General features: G+C 34.4%; 1 protein-coding gene and 1 long non-coding RNA gene across 6 annotated transcripts in view; one reads left to right on the top strand and one right to left on the bottom strand.

Annotated features, from left to right (window-relative positions):
* The window catches only part of MESR6 (misexpression suppressor of ras 6), a 426,053-nt gene that overhangs the window by 325,510 nt on the left and 79,174 nt on the right, over positions 1 to 21,369 (bottom strand). The gene's annotated exons all lie outside the window — the stretch shown is intronic.
* Positions 1,775 to 18,075, top strand: LOC143250926 (uncharacterized). The gene is made up of 2 exons (XR_013028438.1): positions 1,775 to 2,238; positions 16,743 to 18,075. It is a non-coding gene; the product is annotated as an uncharacterized LOC143250926 (long non-coding RNA).

Here is a 21,369-nt window from a genome sequence, read left to right as displayed (position 1 = left end):
TTTTGGAATTTCGCACAAAGCTACTCGAAGGCTATCTGTGCTAGCCGTCCCTAATTTAGCAGTGTAAGACTAGAGGGAAGGCAGCTAGTCATCACCACCCACCGCTAACTATTGGACTACTCTTTTACCAACGAGTAGTGGGATCGACCGTCACATTATAACGCCCGCCACGGCTGAAAGGGCGAGCATGTTTGGCACAACCGGGATGCGAACTCGCGACCTTCGGAGTATTTTAGCAGGATGTTTATATTCATTTATATCCTGTTATATTTTGGTTTCTGCTACCAGTAGAATACAAACCAGTGGAATATCTCAACATTTCTTTGAACAATATAGGATGTGAGTTTGGCAAAACCAGAGATATCACTGGCAAATTACTAAGTTAGTCAGTTATTTGGTTTATTGCATTGCTCTAGGTTTGTTTATAATGAAGTATTACATATAACCGAAATACTTTAAGTAGGAGAAAATCATATATATTTATTTTAGATTTATTCTAAGAACATGTATGTAAAAGTAAAGGAAAATATGATAATATGTCCAAAACACTACAGTTAACATATCCAGTGCCAATGAGACCTTTCGCCAAATACCAGGTCTCGTTGACTTGACTGGGATACAAGAATTTTATCTTACTTCAAGTGCTTCTCTTAAATCTAATACTTGGTTAAAGACAAACTCACAGCATTGCCTTGATAGTACGAGTTTCTAATAATAACATACACGTCTTAGTCATTTTATTACTTTAAACAACAACTGAATGGTGAAAGTTGTGAGTCAAACATTCTAGTATTCACACATATTATAGATGTGTCAGCATACTAAGATCCAAGTATCTATCACATGTGGACACACTTTAAAACAACATTTTAATTAATCCAAGCTTGCCGCAGCAATCGCCACAAATTACTAATTACAAACTCTAACATTACTCTCATAACAAAAAGACCAAAACTTACGTCATCAATACCTCACCCTACACACAATTACTACAGTTGCTTATAATCCCATTTTATAGGTTTAAACGGCAAAGCCTGAAAAGAGGGGGTGGGCTAATTTTTGTTTTAATTTGGCAAGGTTAGAATTAATTCGAAAGTAATGTTATGAAAAACGCATGTTATTAAAGGAATTTCTATAATTTTATTGTAAATTCGTAATAATTAATAAAAATCTGATCTAGATAAGAAAGATAATATTTACTGGTACTGTACAAAACAAAGTATAATTTTCCGCCATTCTTGGCGTATTAAAAGAAGGGGGGACAAGCACACGTGTGGCGATTGAAAGTTGAAGAGGGGGGTCTGTTCTTTCAGTCTCAAGGTCAAGGGCAAACTATATCGACACAGACATTAAGAATAAGTAGACACACAATTCATCACCAAACCAAACCGTCTGTTCCTCCATTAAGTACAGATACCAACAGGCACGCGGACTTTTTTTTTTTTTTATTGTACATCCCCTTCTCAATTCCACACCCTCTCATCTGGTTTTCCAGTACGGTAAGAACAGGCAAAAAGTTTCAGATGGCCGTAAGACATGTTACGACAACAATCTTTTTCGATTTTTTTTGTCACTTGTAGACATACTGTAAGCACAAACATTTGTTCATAAATAAAGAGTAAAACGTCAAATGTTGGTTAGCTGAAACAACAACAACAACAAAACATAACTTCAAACACGGAACATGTGAAACATCATTACAGGCATAAAATATTCATAGAAAATAATAAATTCTTGAAAGACGCACTTACCTCCTAGTAGGAAAAACGGGGGATATACAAATGGTCTATATAGACTATACGGTTCTGAATGTTAATAATATGTGAGTGGGAAGCAACAGTTAAACTACAGAACAAATATCAGACAAGACAGCGTCTAGAAAGAAGAACCATGTACGTCTTTTTACCAGATTATTTTAACCTAGAATAGAGGCAAAAAGTGGTCCAACTTGGCACAACAGATGGCGTGAAAGCTGCAGAAAGATTCCCATTAGTTAAGAGTAACCTGGTACAGCTAACAGTACCTAAGCTAACATAGGCTTGGCATATATATATATCCTATACACAGAGACGTTACTAGCTCCAGGCGGGCGCGGCTCCGGGAACAAAGGGTTAAAAGGGTTGGACTTACAGAGCCCTTACAGGTCTTCAAGCTGAACAGCCAGGCTTGTAAGACGCGACGCAGAAAGAAACAAAGGCAGCCATGACAGTGATGGTCCAGAAGCTTTTGGCTACATCAGTAAGTAATTTTATAAATTTTTGGGGTTGTTTCGTACCACACATTATACTATCCGAGATCTTGAGTTTCACCATAGATTTACTAAAAGGAAATGTATCCTGTCCATTTGAAAAACCATTTGAACTAAAGGTCAACTCAGTATAAAGATAAAACCCTTTTACTGATGTAAATAAGATAACAGATGTTTTACGTTGTCGATATCTATCTCTACGTTATCGGGTAACACAACAATCTATGTGACGTAGTAAATGTTAAATGTTCTGTTAACTAGTTTCCACAATTATAGGTCTCCAGGCAACAAACAGCCACCGCTGATCATTAAAACCTGAAAAGTTTTTTTTATATAAAATACTTACTACTGTTCGCTATTAATACGTACGCAACATATCGTTAAAACTACCATTAAATCCTAGCGATTCGGTAGCAAACAGTGATTAAAAAAGACTTTTATCACTGATGAGTGAGAACTAAGTTATGGAAACAGTCGCCACTGACCGTTAAGAAGTCTCTTTCCACTGGTCAGTAAGTACTATTTTATCACTATTCATCACCGAGAGGCAAGCAAACAACTAAGGAGACTCCTGCTATTGATAAATCTTATAAGTATTGACCACCGACCTTGAAGAAAATCTGTCTCTACTGATAAAAAAGAATTACATTTTTATTAATGAGTGCAGTGCAGCAGGAAGCTAGTGACAATTAAGAATGTTACCACCGGTCAGTCAGGACAATATTATTAGAGCTGATCACTGAGTATAGATAGTTTCCACCACTGACCATTAACAAGAAGTTCCATTACCGGTAAGTGCTAAATTGTTAGTGGTGACCATTAAGTAGTATAGACGATACAAAAGGCAAGCACTGCGATCCACTGACACATGACTTCAGCTAAATAAAATATTTGACTTGCACCTAAATACTGCGTTTTGGAAAGTAGCTCTTCATTAACGACTAAACATTATTTGAGTGGTCCGACCACTGCTGTGAAACAATGTGACACACGATATGTGTAAAGCATGTCATTCCTAGGCATCTCTGGGGGCACGATCCCCCCCAGACAACTTTAGAAAACTTAATGCCATTTTAACTACTAATGCTGTATACAAACAACGTAATGCACTGAATTAAAAGAAGCAACTTTAAATACATGACATGAAGAAAGTAGTCAGGACATGAGTGGTCTGAGTGACCTCACTGCTAACAACGGTTCTGCTTCCTCGGTTTTAATATTAAATCCGTTGAACAGATAAGAAGTTGAAGTGAATAGTGTTAATGAAACTACAGTTTTGTGCAAGATAAAATGTTCGCATTTAACTTAAATAATAAAGTAATAAGCGTTTTAGGAAATTGCCCTAGAATTTACCCCCCTTTCAAGTGTTATTTGTTGGTTATTTCTCCATTAGTTTATATATAGTTATATTTGTCCAACATTACATGGTATCACTAAAACAAGAGACTATTTTCACTCACAACTTTACTGTTTCTGTTTCAGTATTTCTGCCACAGTTAATTATTTTTATATCAAATATGTAAACACAAATGCCCTGTTCACCAAGAAGTTTATAAAATACTGGTAAAAGGCAACATTTTGGAAGGAAATTCAGAAGACGTCAACCTATGACGTCATCACTCATTTCATCACGTTAATAAGAAGGGACAATCGTCAGAACTTGTTACATTTAAGATATATGTGCGCTAAATCAAGATTATTAGATCTCCTTTAAAACTGGTTTTTGATGCGAAAAGCAGTTACAACATTCAGCATGCTTGTTTAATAATTATAAACATTATAGTATTTTTCGCTTCCCCCGAAAACAAAAGACAAAGCTGTAGTGATTTTCGTGTGTGTTTATTATGCGTGTTCTTTTGATGCGTATTTATTCCTTACAATATTTCAGTGAAGTTACGTTAAGTACTTCAGACTCAATATAAATTTAATATTTTGATTTATAAAATTTAAAACAGGTGACAGGCAACATACAAAAGCAAGTTTTAGTGTTCAAGCTTAGACCTAAACAAACCACTATTCTTGAAGACGTACCAGTACCAGTTCAGAGCGTGCTTAGAAAACAAGTTTAGATACAACATTATGGTTATTATCTCTCGTTGTTTCTTACATTTGTGGCCATTATTGTGAATGTTTATACACATAATTTCCCTTTCATAAGTGCGTATTTCATTTCCGCCCACATGGCTTGAGGGTATTATAATAACAAGTGGTTTTATCAGTTTGTGTAGTGAGTTTATTGAAATTATAAAACAACCTCAAGAAAGATCATATTCAGTTTATAAGTTGATCCAAGCAAATAAAGCACTGATCAGTTCTTTTAAAGACGAACAGTTACACCGTAGAGTATAACAAATTTTCAATTACGTTGACAAATATATAGAATATAACAAGAGTTTTTAACAATGTTGATAAAGCACAACACCATAGAATATAACACGAATTTTTAACAATGCTGACAAAGCACAGCACTGTAAAGTATAAGAATGATTTTAAACATAACACAAAAGAGTAAAACCTGTATCTCTAACTATGTTGATAGAGCACAACACTATTTTTAACAATACCAAAAGCATAAAGTTATAGAGTATATCGAATTTTTAACCATACTAATAAAGCACAACGTTATAATTACAGAGTGTAACTGAATACAGGATTGCAAGTTGGTTAATTGACCAGTTAAATTGTATCAATATATCATTTATTTTTTGACTGGTCAAAAAATCTAAAACCACTGTTAAATATTGTAAATATATGCGTCTTAGTACAAGTTTTTCAGTTAATTTTATATCCAAAATTCCTTCTCCTTCGGTATAGATCTTAGAATCACATCTATTATAAAATAATTCAAAATGTTACAAAGTTTCAATCAACACAATAAAAACTGTATTTATAGTTTCATTGTCAAATGTTTCTTATATATTTTTTTACAGATGAGATGTTATACGAATGTAATATAATGCATGAGCTCAGTAGGTTTTTATCTCTTCAACAGTTGAATCCTTTGAAGGTAAGCGATGTCATACTGTATGTCGTAATATAATATCCTTCTATTTTAAGTAGTCAACAGCTATGACATTTCTAACTTGCGTTGCAAGTTGATTACAATAATATATAAAAAAAAAACAAGTGACCGTTATTCACTCTAACACTTAATAATATTATCTATTCATCATAAACATGGTGTTCTATACAAGCAGTCAGGTTTTAAAAAACAATAAATAAAGTGTTTGACTATATTTAACATTATGTAAGTCGTAAAGTTCCCAAACGTTGATATAATGGATAACTGAAGTAATAGTTAAATACAACATTACAGAGTTCAACTACTGATAGATAATAACAGATTTTGTTCAACATTGCTGCTAACGTACAACAGAACATATTTTTAACAACGATGATAGAATACAATGTTATAGAGGGTATAACAGATTTTAAACATTACTTGCAGAGTAAAACACTACAAATTATAACAAATTCTCAAGACTGGCAACAGAGAATACTACCCTAGGTTTAACAGATTCTCAACGCTGCTGATATGTTATAACATATTACCAACATACTTGTATAATAAATGAGTAACACACGGATATGCCTAAAAACCTTTACAAATACTGTTCATACTGCAAGCCTAACAAGTATTTATAATTACGAGAGCGATTGTTTGTAGCTACTGGTAGCCAGCACCCTGTCGACAAACTGGTAACCAGCAGTAAAAATGTATAAACATAACTGATATAGACATTCTCTTACTAAACACCACTGATAGACTGGCTGTCAACACTAAGTACAACAATAAGTTCGAAAAGTGAGAGCAATTCTTTAAAAATGATGTTTACGGTGACATTAAAATCACATCTTGAGAAAGTTGTTGTTTGGAGAACATGCTGTTGTTGTTCCTCTGAAAAGGTTTCAACGGAAAACTCTGATATTCTGTTTTCTTTTGTGTAGCTGACGGAAAAATGTCCACTCAAGAATTTTCTAAAATAAATGACAACCACTTAAGCGTTTACCGTAAGCTGATTCTACCGATAAAGATGTTAATGTGAGTCAAAATACAAACTAAAGAAAAGGAAATAAGTCGAAATGTTTATAGCTAATAATTTTTAAACTCAACACCCGTCCATATATAAACTAGTTTCTTAACCCAATAATGTTAACCATAACTGAACATTATTTTGATTAAGTTCTGTATTTTGTTCTATGTTTGTATTAAAAAACATATTTCATTACAGGGATAATTTTTTAGTTAATTGCTTTTCTGATTGGGTGGAATTTTCACCGGCGTTTTTGTATTTAACACATGTTAAAATGTGGTACTGTGCTCAAGTTATAAAGATATACAGAACGTTACGTCAGTTCTTGCACACAACATTGTCTAAACGTTGTTTATTTGTTTAGTGTTAGGAGTAAACTGACAACATACGTTCTCATGGTGTCTAGTTCTGAAAAACAAACTGGTAGGACCTTTCAAAAATTGTTTATTAATTTTCGTATTTCAAATCGAATAAAACAGTTTTAAGAAACTTCATTCAAAGTGGGATATTTTCGGTCATTACAGGGAAATTCTGAATTTCGTTTTACTTTAGTGGGTTTCCTTAAAACATTTTTCATTAAAATGCTGAATTTTGTAAAAGGATCCTAAAACCGTGCTACTTGTAGTTTTTCCTTGATTTGTAATATTATTTACAGGGTCTTTGTAGTACGTTGTTTTATATATGACGATTTCGTGTAACTTACAGATAGGATCTCAACATTTTACATGTAAACTAACCTTCCCAAGTTAATGAAAATATTCAATACTCAAAACCACAAATTACAGAACATGATCCATGACATAACTAGGTGGGAGAAGAGTTTCTATGATCAAAGAGTGGAATACCAAGAATCCCTGAGATAACTAGGTGGGAGAAGAGTTTCTAAAATAATTTTTTAATCAAAACACTCTGACATAATTAGTTAGGAGAAGAGCTCTAAGGTCAAAAGTGAAATACTAAGAATCCATGACATAGATAGACGAGAGGAAAGTTCCTAAGATCAAAATTTAAGCCCGAGATTACTCGATGGGAGATGAGTTCCTAAAGTCAAGAATTTAAAAACAAAAGATAACTGGCATAAATGAATAGGATAAAATATTCCAAGTCGACGGACAGCTATGACTACCTTACCTACCCTGATCTAAAAGCAGTTAAAAATATACCTCAAAGTACCGACTTATAGAGCTGTATATATAATGAATAAGTGTAACCATAATAACAATTATGATAATTTATTAATAGAAATAACAAGCCTGTTTACGTATCGACACACACACATACGTATCTATACATCTATATATATATAAAACCAAAACATATACAAGTTTCTACCTGTGCATACTATAAGTATGTTATATGTACATACTTTTAAGTAATATTTATTTAGTTTGGCACGGCTACTGAAATCATAAAAGATTTATTAACCAATTAAAACAACTACTGGTGCAAATTAAATCAACTTTTTTTACTATCATCAACATTACTGTTTATTAATCGAACGTTAATTTTCCAACATTGCCTAAGCCTTAATAATTAGTTTGTTTGAAATTAAATGTAAGCAACGAACTTGATTACGTCACCGTATGAGCACTTCAGTCGAACTGCTCATACTGTTAGAAGAGCGAATAAGAACCATAAATGGAGACACAAACAGAGGGTAACGTTGTACATTAATAAGCACCTAACACTCAAGCACTTAGCATGACCCACGTGAGGAAAAAAACAAAAACTCACTGGGTTTATATACAGTCACATGTACATTAGTGTTGTTGAAGTACGTTAAAGACACCAGTACGATATCAATTATGTTCATCTGAGAGCGGATCGATTAAAGGCTACTGGAATTGCGAATAATATGGAGCAAAGCTTGGTCTTGCGCAAAGTATGGCGGATGAAACTTAACGGAAGCATCCGGAAGAACAAAATGAGTAAGATGAACAGAAACGATGGAAATCATCTTCGCAACACATTCATAATAACTGAATTGGACGCAAAGTTAAAGGGCATTTATCTATGTACGCAAGGCCTACAAAGTTAAGTAATTATTTTGAAAACGTTAAGAACAATTTTATCTTAATTTGAGCAAGCTTATGTTAACTTAGAAAAACAAAACTGTACACACAAACCAGTTTTTTATCTTAATTTGAACAAGCTTATGTTAACTTAGAAAAACAAAACTGTGTACACACAAACCAGTTTTCTATCTTAATTTGAGCAAGCTTATGTTAACTTAGAAAAACAAAACTGTGTACATACAAACCAGTTTTTTATCTTAATTTGAGCAAGCTTATGTTAACTTAGAAAAACAAAACTGTGTACACACAAACCAGTTTTTTATCTTAATTTGAGCAAGCTTATGTTAACTTAGAAAAACAAAACTGTACACACAAACCAGTTTTTTATCTTAATTTGAGCAAGCTTATGTTAACTTAGAAAACAAAACTGTACACACAAACCAGTTTTTATCTTAATTTGAACAAGCTTATGTTAACTTAGAAAACAAAACTGTGTACACACAAACCAGTTTTTTATCTTAATTTGAGCAAGCTTATGTTAACTTAGAAAAACAAAACTGTGTACACACAAACCAGTTTTTTATCTTAATTTGAGCAAGCTTATGTTAACTTAGAAAAACAAAACTGTGTACACACAAACCAGTTTTTTATCTTAATTTGAACAAGCTTATGTTAACTTAGAAAAACAAAACTGTGTACACACAAACCAGTCTTTTATCTTAATTTGAGCAAGCTTATGTTAACTTAGAAAAACAACAACTGTGTACACGCAAACCAGTTCTTTATCTTAATTTGAACAAGCTTATGTTAACTTAGAAAAACAAAAACTGTGTACACACAAACCAGTTTTTTGGCACGTGAAGACGCAAAATGCCTTGTTTTATGAATATCATAAAGTATACAATTATCTCAGAATAACACATTAAAAGTAAATAAATGCGTATATTTAATTAATATATATAATTAATTAATTTATACTGAGTTTATCCGATAACGAAGACTGCTGCACTACATTATAATTCTTGTCGGGAGAACGTTCACAAGGGATGGCGTATCCTTGTAACAATTACAACACTTGCTATAAAGAATAAAAACGCAATACAGATAAGACCTCAAACAAATGCAAGAAATAGATCGTTGTATCTGTCACATTTCACGCCACTTACTGAAACGTTGTATGAGGTGGTTAGAAGTCAGTCTTTGAACACTTTACTGATGTGACAGACAAAAGTCAAATGAACAATAAAAAGTGGAGACAGAAAAAATACGTTGTATAATTTCAGCCGAGTGTTGTTTTAAATATACTATAAACACGCACGTCACGGAATCGAATAAGATGGATCGAATTCGAATCGTCACATCGCAACTGAAGCTCCCTTTAAGTGACACTATCACACAAGAAATGTGAAGTATTTATTCTACAGGGTGGTCCGTAAGTTCCTACCCATCCATATGTTATTATATTATATTCAATTACGCATGTACTATAAATTTGTTTATTTTTTTTTCAGAGAAATATAGCCGATGTAAGCCAATTTACACTTGAAAAACGTATTGTGACAAGTACGTCGCATAATATTATGCAGCGAGAATGAGAAACAGCACACAGATACACTGGATGCATAAGATATATGGATGGGTAGGGACTTACGGGCCACCCTGTACTTTAAATATTTCAAAATGCCTTAATAACCTATTTTATTATCCTCCTAATTTAGTTACGCAGGGCAAACAAACATAAAATGAAATATACATCCTAAGCATTCAACACATACATTTTAACCATTCTGTCTTCTTCTCATTCTCCCCTTTCTGTCTTTACCAGCCTCAACTGGAATGTTGTAATTATAAACACTAAAGATACAGGTTGGCAGTCTTCCAATATGAAAGTTTCTCTTTTATCTTTTCAGACTTTGAAACAAAGTTAATGTTGGCTGTTCCATCCTTAATCTTGGTAACAAAGATATATATATATAAATTCCTCTTGCCACAAATTCATATTTACGTTCCTATTTACGTCTACGTTTTTAAAACTACCACTGTTGTCCAGTTTTGTCATCACCAAGAAGAAAATGTTTTGGACAGCATTTAATCACATTCGGTTTCTCTCTTCACTTCTTTCATTCTAAATTCAGTCCACACGGATATTTGATGATTTTTTTCTGAACCAATAATAAACACTTACGGTGTACGGTTAATACGAAACTCCCCACACATCTGAAACACGATTTAATTTTGTGCGACTTATCGAACGTCGTTCATGTTTGTTACCCCTCTACTACTAGGCATGGATCATCAGTCACAAAAGTAATGCTATGACTTAGTTGTATATGCAACAAAAACAAATCGCTGCCAACTTTTGTTGTTATTAACACTGTATATTAAATAATTTTACTGTTTCTGATCTAATCGAGAGTTCGATGTTCACAATCGGCACTGTATCATAAAAATAAACATCTAGATGTAATTAGAACATGATAATGTTAGTGTTGTTCATTCTGATACGAATTTTATACTTGGTATAAAACTATCTAATTTAATATAATTATATAACAAATAATATTTCTGTACAATTTCAAATTTTTGTCTCAAAGGAAGACTCGATATATTTTTGTTTAATCAAACAAGCCTACCTGTCAAATTTAAAAAGAAAAAAATGAAAATAAAATAGGCTGTGATATATAAAAACAAAACCAATATTTCTGGACTCTTTGTCAGAAGAATATTAATTTATAAAGGTTTTCTGTCCAATTTTTCCACCCGGACCACTTATAAAAACATTGGGATCAAAACAGGTTTATTGTTTGTCACAAAATATTTTTACTAATTTAGTAGGCTTTTGGTATAGGTTTTGTTTACAATTAGACTAAAGCACTTTGACTAGTCCTGTTTCAACATACACGTGTGATTCAGGTTGTTTGAAAGATAGAAATTTTATAGGCTAATTTTACAGAAAACAGAACTGCATTCAAAATATATGTTTTAACTGGTTCACTCATTGGTAGATCGAAGCGTAGTCTTAATATAAATAGTACCGATATGATATATTTCATCAAACCTCCCATATGACACAGATAAAGAGAGATAGATATAAGTAGATACAGATAGATAAATATACAGATTTAAAGATAAATATTCGTTGTTGTAACATATATCTCAACAACGAATTATGACAGGAAAGCCATTTGGCCCAAACGTATTGGATAAAATACACCATACAATAACAGCAACCAATCAATACATGTCCAGGCGTGGTAAACCACGTGATACGTCATACCGTTCTTGACAGTTGCGCATATGCAGAACGCCTTACTTAAACTGTCTCAACAAATATTCTATTTCCCCTTCGTACATAAAACAAGTGTATTGAAAAAAACAGAAGGTAAAGTGTACCTGGGTGTCTCCAAGTACATACTTCAAATACGAATATGATTCAACAACAATGCTGTTAAATTACTTCACAAGACGCCCTTGCATGAATCAACAACAATGCTGTTAGGTTACTTCACAAGTTGCCTTTGCATGAATCAACAACAATGCTGTTAGGTTACTTCACAAGTTGCCCTTACAACCTTGAACAAAACTACATATATAACCGTATACACAAACATATCCCTTAACAGCAAACCAGAGAACAAACATTGTCACGCAATTCACCGACTAAATGGCCTTAAAAAAACAAAACAAAAAAAAAAAACACTTAGAAAGTTAAACACCAATAGACTCGTATATATAAATAAACCCCAGTGCTGATGTTAAGGCGGCAATATAAAAGATATTTCACAGAGGGTCTAGGTGTGAACATGAGTAACAATAAAAAATGTTTTGTTTATCCAACCAGTAAAATACGTTACGGTGATCAACAACTGGTCCAGTTGTGCCTTTTGACTGGATCCTGTTTGAAAACAGAGTTAACACTAAGAAGGAAAAAAAAAAAAAGCTATTTTTTATGGCGTTTAACAATATCATAAAAACTGTTCTGAATTGTATCCGATTGTAGTATTACTAGATAGTTTGAAAACAACGACAACGGTAATTGAGAATAATGTTAGTATAATCGAACAAAACAAGACTGGTGCAGGAAACGACTGGTTGTTCTGTTGTCGCTGCTGTGTGTGCGCGTTTTAAAGCAGAACTACAAGATACGATCTGTCCAACACTGGGAACCGAAACCTGGATTTTAAGTGATGTAAATCCACGAAAATTAACACTGACAACTAATTAATGAGAATAGGTTTTTAATCAAGATATCACAGAAAGAAGCCAATCTATAGGAGAGTAATACATAAAAAGAAATCAGAAAATCCTATATAAAGTAGTGGACTAGAAAAAGATACAACGACTTACTCATCCTAAGAACAAATACAGGAAACCGAAATAATTTTATTACACTTCAATTCATAGCACAAGTTCGACGAATAAATACAACCACGTACACGATAGAAGATAACTTCTAACTAATACGTACAAATGAGATAGAAGTTTCAATTTAAGTATAAAACAGAATAATAACCTGTCAGTAAACTTTAGGTAACTACATCAGTCATATATAGCTTGGTCATCACATTGTAAAAACAAAAATTTATTCAGACTCTGGCACAGTTACACTTATATTCAGCCCGTTCAGAATAGTTTTAATACCTGTATACCTACTTTTACAACATTCACGCGTGGCTAAAAATTGAGGTTGAAAATATATAAAACATGGCCTAAAATAAATAACACCAACTCCTTCAAACACATGCCTTCACACCTAATAAAAACGTTCTTAGCAAATAGAGAGTCGGCTACGCACGCTTTATCTACTGGTTGGAACTGAACCCCAGGTTTTAGCGTTGCAAGGTCGAAACTTACCACTGACATAACCGAGAGACGAAACTAAAAAACATGAGATCAAATTATTCATTATTAGCCATACATTACGTGTAAATGTGTGTCGTGATGCGTTTGTATTACGAGTACGAAAATAAAGTGTTTTATTTTAAAAATAGACAGATAGACAGCAGATCTATAAATAATAGAAAATTATTTACACAGGGAGTCAAATGAGCAGAAAGACAGATAGAGAGAAGCATAGTTTAAAAGCTGGATGGGCATACAAGTTGAAACACCAGTAATACTAAAGAAAAATTATAAACAGAAAGAGTTAACACCCATATCTGATTAATTGAAAATATATTTTGTAGTTCATTACATTCGTAAAAACGGTATCAATATGACACCTGATTGGTTGAAGTTATTTTTTCTAGTTAATTACATTGGTAAAAGCGGTGTCAATATGTTTATTGAATGCGTCTGACAAAATATGAAAACATTCAGCTTTTGTGGTTCTCATCGCTGCATTTCTTTATAAACTGATAAAAAATACTGATTGAATGTTATTCGTTTATTATTGTTTTTCTCATAAAAGCATGTTATATATTTCTACTACGAATAAAATTGTAAAATAATTTGATCAAATATGCTATGAACGAAGGTTGGTTTGATTGGTTTCAGAATTTCGCTTAGAGCTGCGCACGTGCTGATCTTACTTTATTTTCTTTTTGTTTATTTGTTGTTTCGCACAAAGTTATACAATGAGCTATCAGTACCGCCCCCCCCCACTAGTGAAGAGATCTAACTCGATTTTCAGGCTTTAGAAGCCCTCAGACGCACCGTTGACCAACCAGATGACAGGGGTGATGCTGTCACTAATTCTGAACTGATAGACTAGAGGATAGCCTACTTCTCAGCAGCACCCACCGCCTTTTCTTAGGCTACCATGAATCTTCGAATTTACAATTCGACCACGCTTACCGATAGTTTACACCTGGCTCTGCTATGGAAAAAAATAAATACAGTGGTACCTCAGTTCTCAATACAGTGGTACCTCGGTTCTCGAACGACTCCCTTCTCGAACAATTCGGTTTTCGAACATATTGTTTGAGAAAAAAATGTCTCGGTTGTCGAACATAAACTCGGTTCCCGAACCAAGCTGTCGTGGCCCGAACCCCCAAAATAACCCGACTGATAACCCGAACGACTCTTCGACCATTTTCGGCTCACGCCAAGCTTGTTCAAAACATTTGACCCGCACCTGTCGCTCAGTCCACATCCCCGCTAAAATCTGCTGTGAACGTTCTCGTTTTTCTTTTTGTTTTGTTTTTATTGTTTTTCTAAATATTCCGGTTAAATAAGCCACCATGGGGTCAAAGAAGGATAATAAAAGCAGCAAACCAAAAAGAAAAGTTGTTAGAGCCACAATAGAGGTGAAAAAAGATCTCATAGCGAAGTATGAGAGTGGTGTTCGGGTGTTTGACCTTGCTACACAGTTTGGTATGGTGAAGTCTACAGTCTGCACCATATTGAAAAATAAAGAGGTCATCAAAGGAGCTGATGTTGCAAAAGGAGAGACAGTTCTTACGAAACAAAGATCACAAACAATGGAAGAGGTAGAAAAACTGTTGTTCATTTGGGTAAACGAAAAACAGTTAGCTGGTGATAGCATTTCTGAGACCGGCATTTGTGAGAAAGCAAAGCAGTTGCATGCTGAACTCCTGAAAAACACCCCTGGAACGAGTGCTGATACAAGTGATGCCTTTAAGGCTAGTAGGGGTGGTTTGAAAAAATTTAGGGAGAGAAGTGGCATACATAGTGTGATGAGACATATGGGAGGGCGCCAGGCATAAACAAACCTCATTAGATAAGTTTTTAGTGAGAAATAGGTCCAGTGAGTCTCAAGCAGGTTGTAGCGGTGCAAAAAGACAGAGAAAGAACCCCAGAAGGAGAGTTACCTGACGTTTTTATGGAAGGTGACTCCCCTCCAAACAATAATAACCCTCCTACTCTCCACGTTCCTCACCACCTTTCACTTACGCCATCAGCTCTCCTCAGCACAGGTAAAGTGCAGTTAAATTTTCATTTATTGTGTTTATAATTTTTGTGGTTGACATGTAAGTATTATTATACAGGTATAAATTAGCAATATTTTTACTTAAAATGCTTCATAATGCGTAATTTTTGGAGGTCTGTAACGGATTAATTTAATTTACAGTATTTCTTATGGGAAAAATTGATTCGGTTTTCAAACATCCTTCTGGAACGGATTAAGTTCGAGAATCGAGGTACCACCGTGCTATCAGGTTTTACAACGTAGCACCTGAATAGATGTATGCTAGCCACAGGTAGAAATGACGTTTGACATCTAAATATTCAAGTCACTGAAAATGTAGGAAAGAATTAGGTTTATCAAAACGTTAGTAAATGGAAGACTAACTGGCTTATAGGGTTTTTTAAAACTATCACTTTTCTTACTAATGGTGTTGTACGCGTGTAAAGCTACATTACGGGTTATCTACATTTTGTCCACCGCGAGGAATCAAACCCCAGAGTTTAGTGTTGTAAATCCCGTGCACTTAGCGCTAACCCACGGAAGTGATTTTCATATTAATGAAGGTAAGGTTTTGTTTGTACCGAATATTTGCTCATAGCTAGACATGTGCTATCTGTGCTAAGCCGTCTGACATACTAAAAGGAGTTACCTAGTCAAGAGCACTAACTGCCATGGCTTATCTGAATAGATAAAGTGACTCAATTATCCCTCTTACAAAGCAACCACGGCCCCAAACTTCAGAACAAGCTTCTGTGCCAACGAACCGCATGCCACTAACCACCTGATTCACAGTCCGAACACGCTAAACCATAACCTGCCCAAAGAAGTTTCTTCGTCATAAAAAGGAAACACTCCAAACTTAACTCCAAATTTAAGGTTATTATAAAGAACTGCAGTAAATGTAACACTCTTTTAAACCACTCGGTCACAGTTAACCCTTTCAGTACCGTTAGGTTATGCTTGTTCCACTGGTCAGTTAATGGCATAGCTGTATGTCTGCGGCCTTAAAACGTTAGGAACTGTAATGTGCAAAGAACAGATAGCCCATTGTGAAACTTTATGCTAAACTTCGAACAAGTTGTCCCACTGTACGTTTATGCGAGACTAGTGAACAAGTTATCCCTGCGATATTTTAACATTAGAATGTATGTAGAATAATAAATAAATATAACCCAACAACAGTGCCTTCTGGAACACAAGAACAGTTACTACTTGGACACATGTAACCCAACAATAATGCCTGTAGAACAACACTTAGTCCAACAACAATGCTTGATAAAACCTAGGACGCGTGTTACATATGCAAATTTCAGAAGGCATACACGCGGAAAATTTCCAAATATGCAAATAGGATTTATAAGTACTTTTAAGATTACGAAAGTTTTACTCAAAGAATTAATGGTCGACTGGCTAAGAAACAATGTTGAAACCACCAATTATTTTGATATTAACTTTTAATATAAACTACAAATTTAGCCATTCAATTTTGTATACTATTATTACCAAATAATATTTTATAAATAATATAAAAAGATAAATAATTTATCTTCTAAATTCTTTACTAATTTTCTCAGATGGAGCCACAGTGAAGAATGAAGCCATACCATATTAGGCGAACATCTACTAATCAAATCCACTTTCTTCTGAAAAGGAGTTGTAGTCACACCATTTCAAAGGAACAACTACTCTTCACGTTCAGAGTCACCATGAAGAGTTTTAGTTACATCATCTTACATGGAGTCATCGTGAAGGCTGTAGTCACATCACTTTAGAGGAACAATTGTTATCCAAATTCAGTTTAATTTGACATGAAATCACCGTAAAGTTGTAGTCGCATCATTTTAGAGGAACACCTAATTATTAGGTTCAGTTTATTTTGTCATAATTCACCAAAAAGCTTGTACTTGCACATAGGCACACACTAATCAAGTTCGGTTTCTTCAGAAGTTGCCGAATCAAGAAAGTGTCCGACAATATTCAACATAATACAGTTAAAGCAAAATCGTCGATTTGCAAGTTCAAAAATCGGACAGGTTGGTACAATTATGTTTGAGGCAGAAAAACAAGAAACATTGTTCAGGGTTAAGGTACACAAACTTAACATGTTACAGGGACAACAGGTTTCAACCACGAGCAAGTTTCAATAAAGAACACATCTGCTACCCCCCATTTCAAAGGTAAAAGATGAGAGACCTCTTCTTGCCATCATTAATAGTGTCACTACAGAAGACGGCAGCAGAGACGATTTTTCACGACAGGGTGCTAAGCCTTACCTGTTGAGCAACAGACTCCCTTATATCACTCCACCACACAGCATGGAGCGTGAGATAAATTTTGTTTGAAAATTTGTTGTGTTTTAAAATGTCGGGAGATAAGAAATATGTTTCAAGTTATTCATATTTTATTTACAGTCTAAAGACACGTAAATGAAGTGTTGTCACAACTTTTCTAAATAAACAACTTCCTATCGTAAAACACAAAAGTTGAAAACCAACAACATGAATACGAGTTACTCGTTTTAAGAAAGCCAATGAAGTATTTTACTGCCACAACCACATATATTTGTTTCCATCTGGAGTCTATACCATTATCATACGAACTTCGCGCAAACCTATCTGCTATGTCCACCGCGGGGAATCGAACCACACATTTTAGCGTCGTAAGTCCGTAGACTTGCCACTGTTACACCGGTAGACAAACTTGCCAGTAGTAGGTTGCTTAAGTAGTTGGTTCTTTAGTAAACTTTGTGTGATTGTATAGCAACATAATAACGTAGCACAAAATTTTTATCTTTATTCGCATATCAACTTTAGCTATTACTTTAATGTAAAGAACTCATGTATTCCCAGTGGTTATCATCTGTTTTACAAAGAAATTGAGGACATTAAAAATTATTACAAAATTGTTTTCTATTTGTTTCTTATTAATGGAGTTATTAAGTAATTCTTGAACAAATGTACACCTTCAATATTGAAAGGTGTGATGCACCGAAATTAATATTATTCGGTAGGCTACCATGTTAGGTTTGTTTTGAATTTCACGCAAAGCTACACGAGGGCTATCTGCGCTAGCCGTCCTAGAGGGAAGGCAGTTAGTTATCGCCACCCACCGCCAACTCTTAGACTACTCTTTTACCAACGCATAACAGGATTTACTGTGACGTAATAATGTCCTCAAGGCTGAAAGGGCGTACATGTTTGGTATGACGGCGATTCGAACCTACGACCCTCAGATTATGAGTCCAGTTAGTTATCGCCACCCATCGCCAACTCTTAGACTACTCTTTTACCAACGCATAACAGGATTTACTGTGACGTAATAATGTCCTCAAGGCTGAAAGGGCGTGCATGTTTGGTATGACGGGGATTCGAACCTGCGACCCTCAGATTATGAGTCGAGCGCCCTAACCACCTGGCTATGCGAGGAAAAGCATCAAACCCAGGAATATTGGCATTCGCCGAGCCTAATGTGGTACCTATTTTCATTTTTACTCTCACTCAGAAGAGTACCTTTCCTTTGAACTTAAAAGTGATCAAATGAGGGCACTTTTATCTCACAAGTTGTCTTTTGTTACCATGAGCTCACTTGAGAAGAAGTTATGATTTTTTTAAAAGGTGAATGTGTTTCTGTAATGTAACAAATTTAAATTGCGAATGTTTCATAAATTAAATAACTGCTTAACTAATTGGCTTTCTGAAAAAAAGCTAAAAGAGTTTACGGAAGGAAGATACAGAATTTATACTTGTATATTTCACCCCCTAATCTTGTATTCACAAACAACTCAACAAGAGTTTTATAAAACCTCGAGTTGATTTGGACAAAAGAAGCATTAATAATCATTAAAAATCAGATAGAAATGAGATCCCAGCTCGAGAATCTGCCAACCTCTGAGATTAACCGAGAAATCTCAATCATAATATCTGTCTACATTCTAAATATTTATCGCAAAAACGTAATACACATCACAGTCTTGGCTGTTTTTATTGAATACTCGCACAGAGTTACTCACGAGCTATCTGAATTAGCCTCTTCGCCGAATGGATGGATTTACTCGTGGCCCTTATAATGTACCCACGGCCCCAGAATGTAGGCACACTTTTTATTTGAAGTAGCAAAATGGAAGTCAATAGTTCAGACTTGAAAATTTTGAAATAATTTAAGACTTACGTGAATTTTAATTGATCACTGAAAAAAAAAATCATAATAAATTGGCATTAGTGATAGAAATTAATTCGGTTTTTCGCGTAAAGACAAATATCAAACTTAGAGGGAGTATGTACATTGTGTCAATAACATTACGTCATTTCCTTTTTTAACTGAAATAACAGCGTGCGTATATTCACGCACATGATACCTGAATGGAGTTCTAGAGTAGTTTCGGTTTGTTATATCTATAATGACATATAAGAAACATGAATCATAACTTTTTTATACTTTACGACGACTAAAAATGGATTTCGAATTGAGAAAAATCAATTTCTTTCTATACGGTGTTTTAGTAAAACGTTTATTATAAATATTTTTGTGTGAGACTACTAAGAAAATGTAACGAAACCTTTATATTAGGGTACATTCAAGACTCCAATTGGATCGGTGGGACAAATAATCCAGCCCTCCAGACGGCTTCAACAACAGAAACCACACCTTCAATAAAATACTCTATTTCATACATACGCTTCCACAGTCATTCATTATTGAAGGAATATTGGGAGAAAATCACTACATCCGGCTGTGCTACAAAACCTTTTAAAAGGTCTTTCAATGTTTTGTAAACACACCCTTCAAATTCGTGCTAATGTATGTATAACTTTTTCCAAAACTCCCTTTCAAAAAGATTGTATCTCTAGAACAACAGATCCCACTATCCACAAACTCTGCTTCGACATATTACGATTCCAGACCAGTAGATGTCGATTTTACATAAACTCTTATTAGAAAGGCCCAGTATAGTACTACTTCATAAAAACAAAACCAATACTCGTCACTGAGTGTGTTTGTTTTTTTTACCATCTTTAGCTTTTTCATGATCAGTTGATTTAAGCAACATTAAATTTGATTATTTCAGTTTAAAAGTGTTCATGTTTATACAAAGAAGTGTCTATATTATTATTTTCAACCAAAATGTTTCACAGCTTCTGTTTGATACGTATACTATAAGTGTATTACTGTTTCTGTATTTATAGAAGTAACAGTCACTTCAATTAAATATTTAGTTTACAGTGATAAATGGGCATATGGTGTAAGTTGCAAAATATTCTGTTTGTTCACTGCAATGTATGTAACAATCTTCTATTTAGGTCACTGCAAGTTAGTTATAACAATATTATGTTTGCTCACTGCAATGTATGTAACAATATTCTATTTAGGTCACTGCAAGTTAGTAATAACAATATTCTGTTTGTTCACTGCAATGTATGTAACAATATTCTATTTAGGTCACTGCAAGTTAGTTATAACAATATTCTGTTTGTTCACTGCAATGTATGCAACAATATTCTATTTAGGTCACTGCAAGTTAGTAACAATATTCTCTTGAAGTCTTTCGAGACCAGCCATACTAATAAATGCATCACGTAAATGACCTAACTGCTAAACACGTAATACTAAGTATACATAGTAATACTATGTACGTCACAATATGGTTCGACATGGCCAAGTGGTTAAGGCGCTCGACTCGTAATCCGACGATCGCAGGTTCGAATGCCCGTCACGCCAAACATGCTCGCCCTTTCAGCCGTGAGGGCGTTATAATATTACGACCAATCCCATTCTTCGTTGGTAAAAGAGTAGCCCAAGAGTTGGCGGTGGGTGGTGATGACTAGCTGCCTTCCCTCTAGTCTTACACTGCTAAATTAGGGACGGCTAGCGCAGAGAGCCCGCGAGTAGCTTTGCGCGAAATTCTTAACAAACGACAGATTAAATCCGTACGTGCTTTCTGACAACCAGTTCATAAAAACCTACATCTTTGTCAAATAAAGAGTTTAATAATTAGAAATAAAAACCCACTACGTAAGAAATAGCATCCCTTAATTCGAACGTCCAAGCATCACTCTTATGTTTCCATATGGCATAGTTTGTTTTTTTCATTAAAAAAAAAATTTGATATACTTCGTGTGGAAAATTTTGGTGAAGCATCACATGTGTAGAAATCACACATTCATATTAGGTAACAGAAAACAAACCGGCTTTCTAATAGCATTT

This window comes from Tachypleus tridentatus, chromosome 5 (genome assembly GCF_004210375.1).
Source record: "Tachypleus tridentatus isolate NWPU-2018 chromosome 5, ASM421037v1, whole genome shotgun sequence".
Classification (NCBI taxonomy): Eukaryota; Metazoa; Arthropoda; class Merostomata; order Xiphosura; family Limulidae; genus Tachypleus; species Tachypleus tridentatus.
Note: the sequence above shows the minus strand (reverse complement) of the source record. Positions and strands in the feature narration are given on the sequence as shown.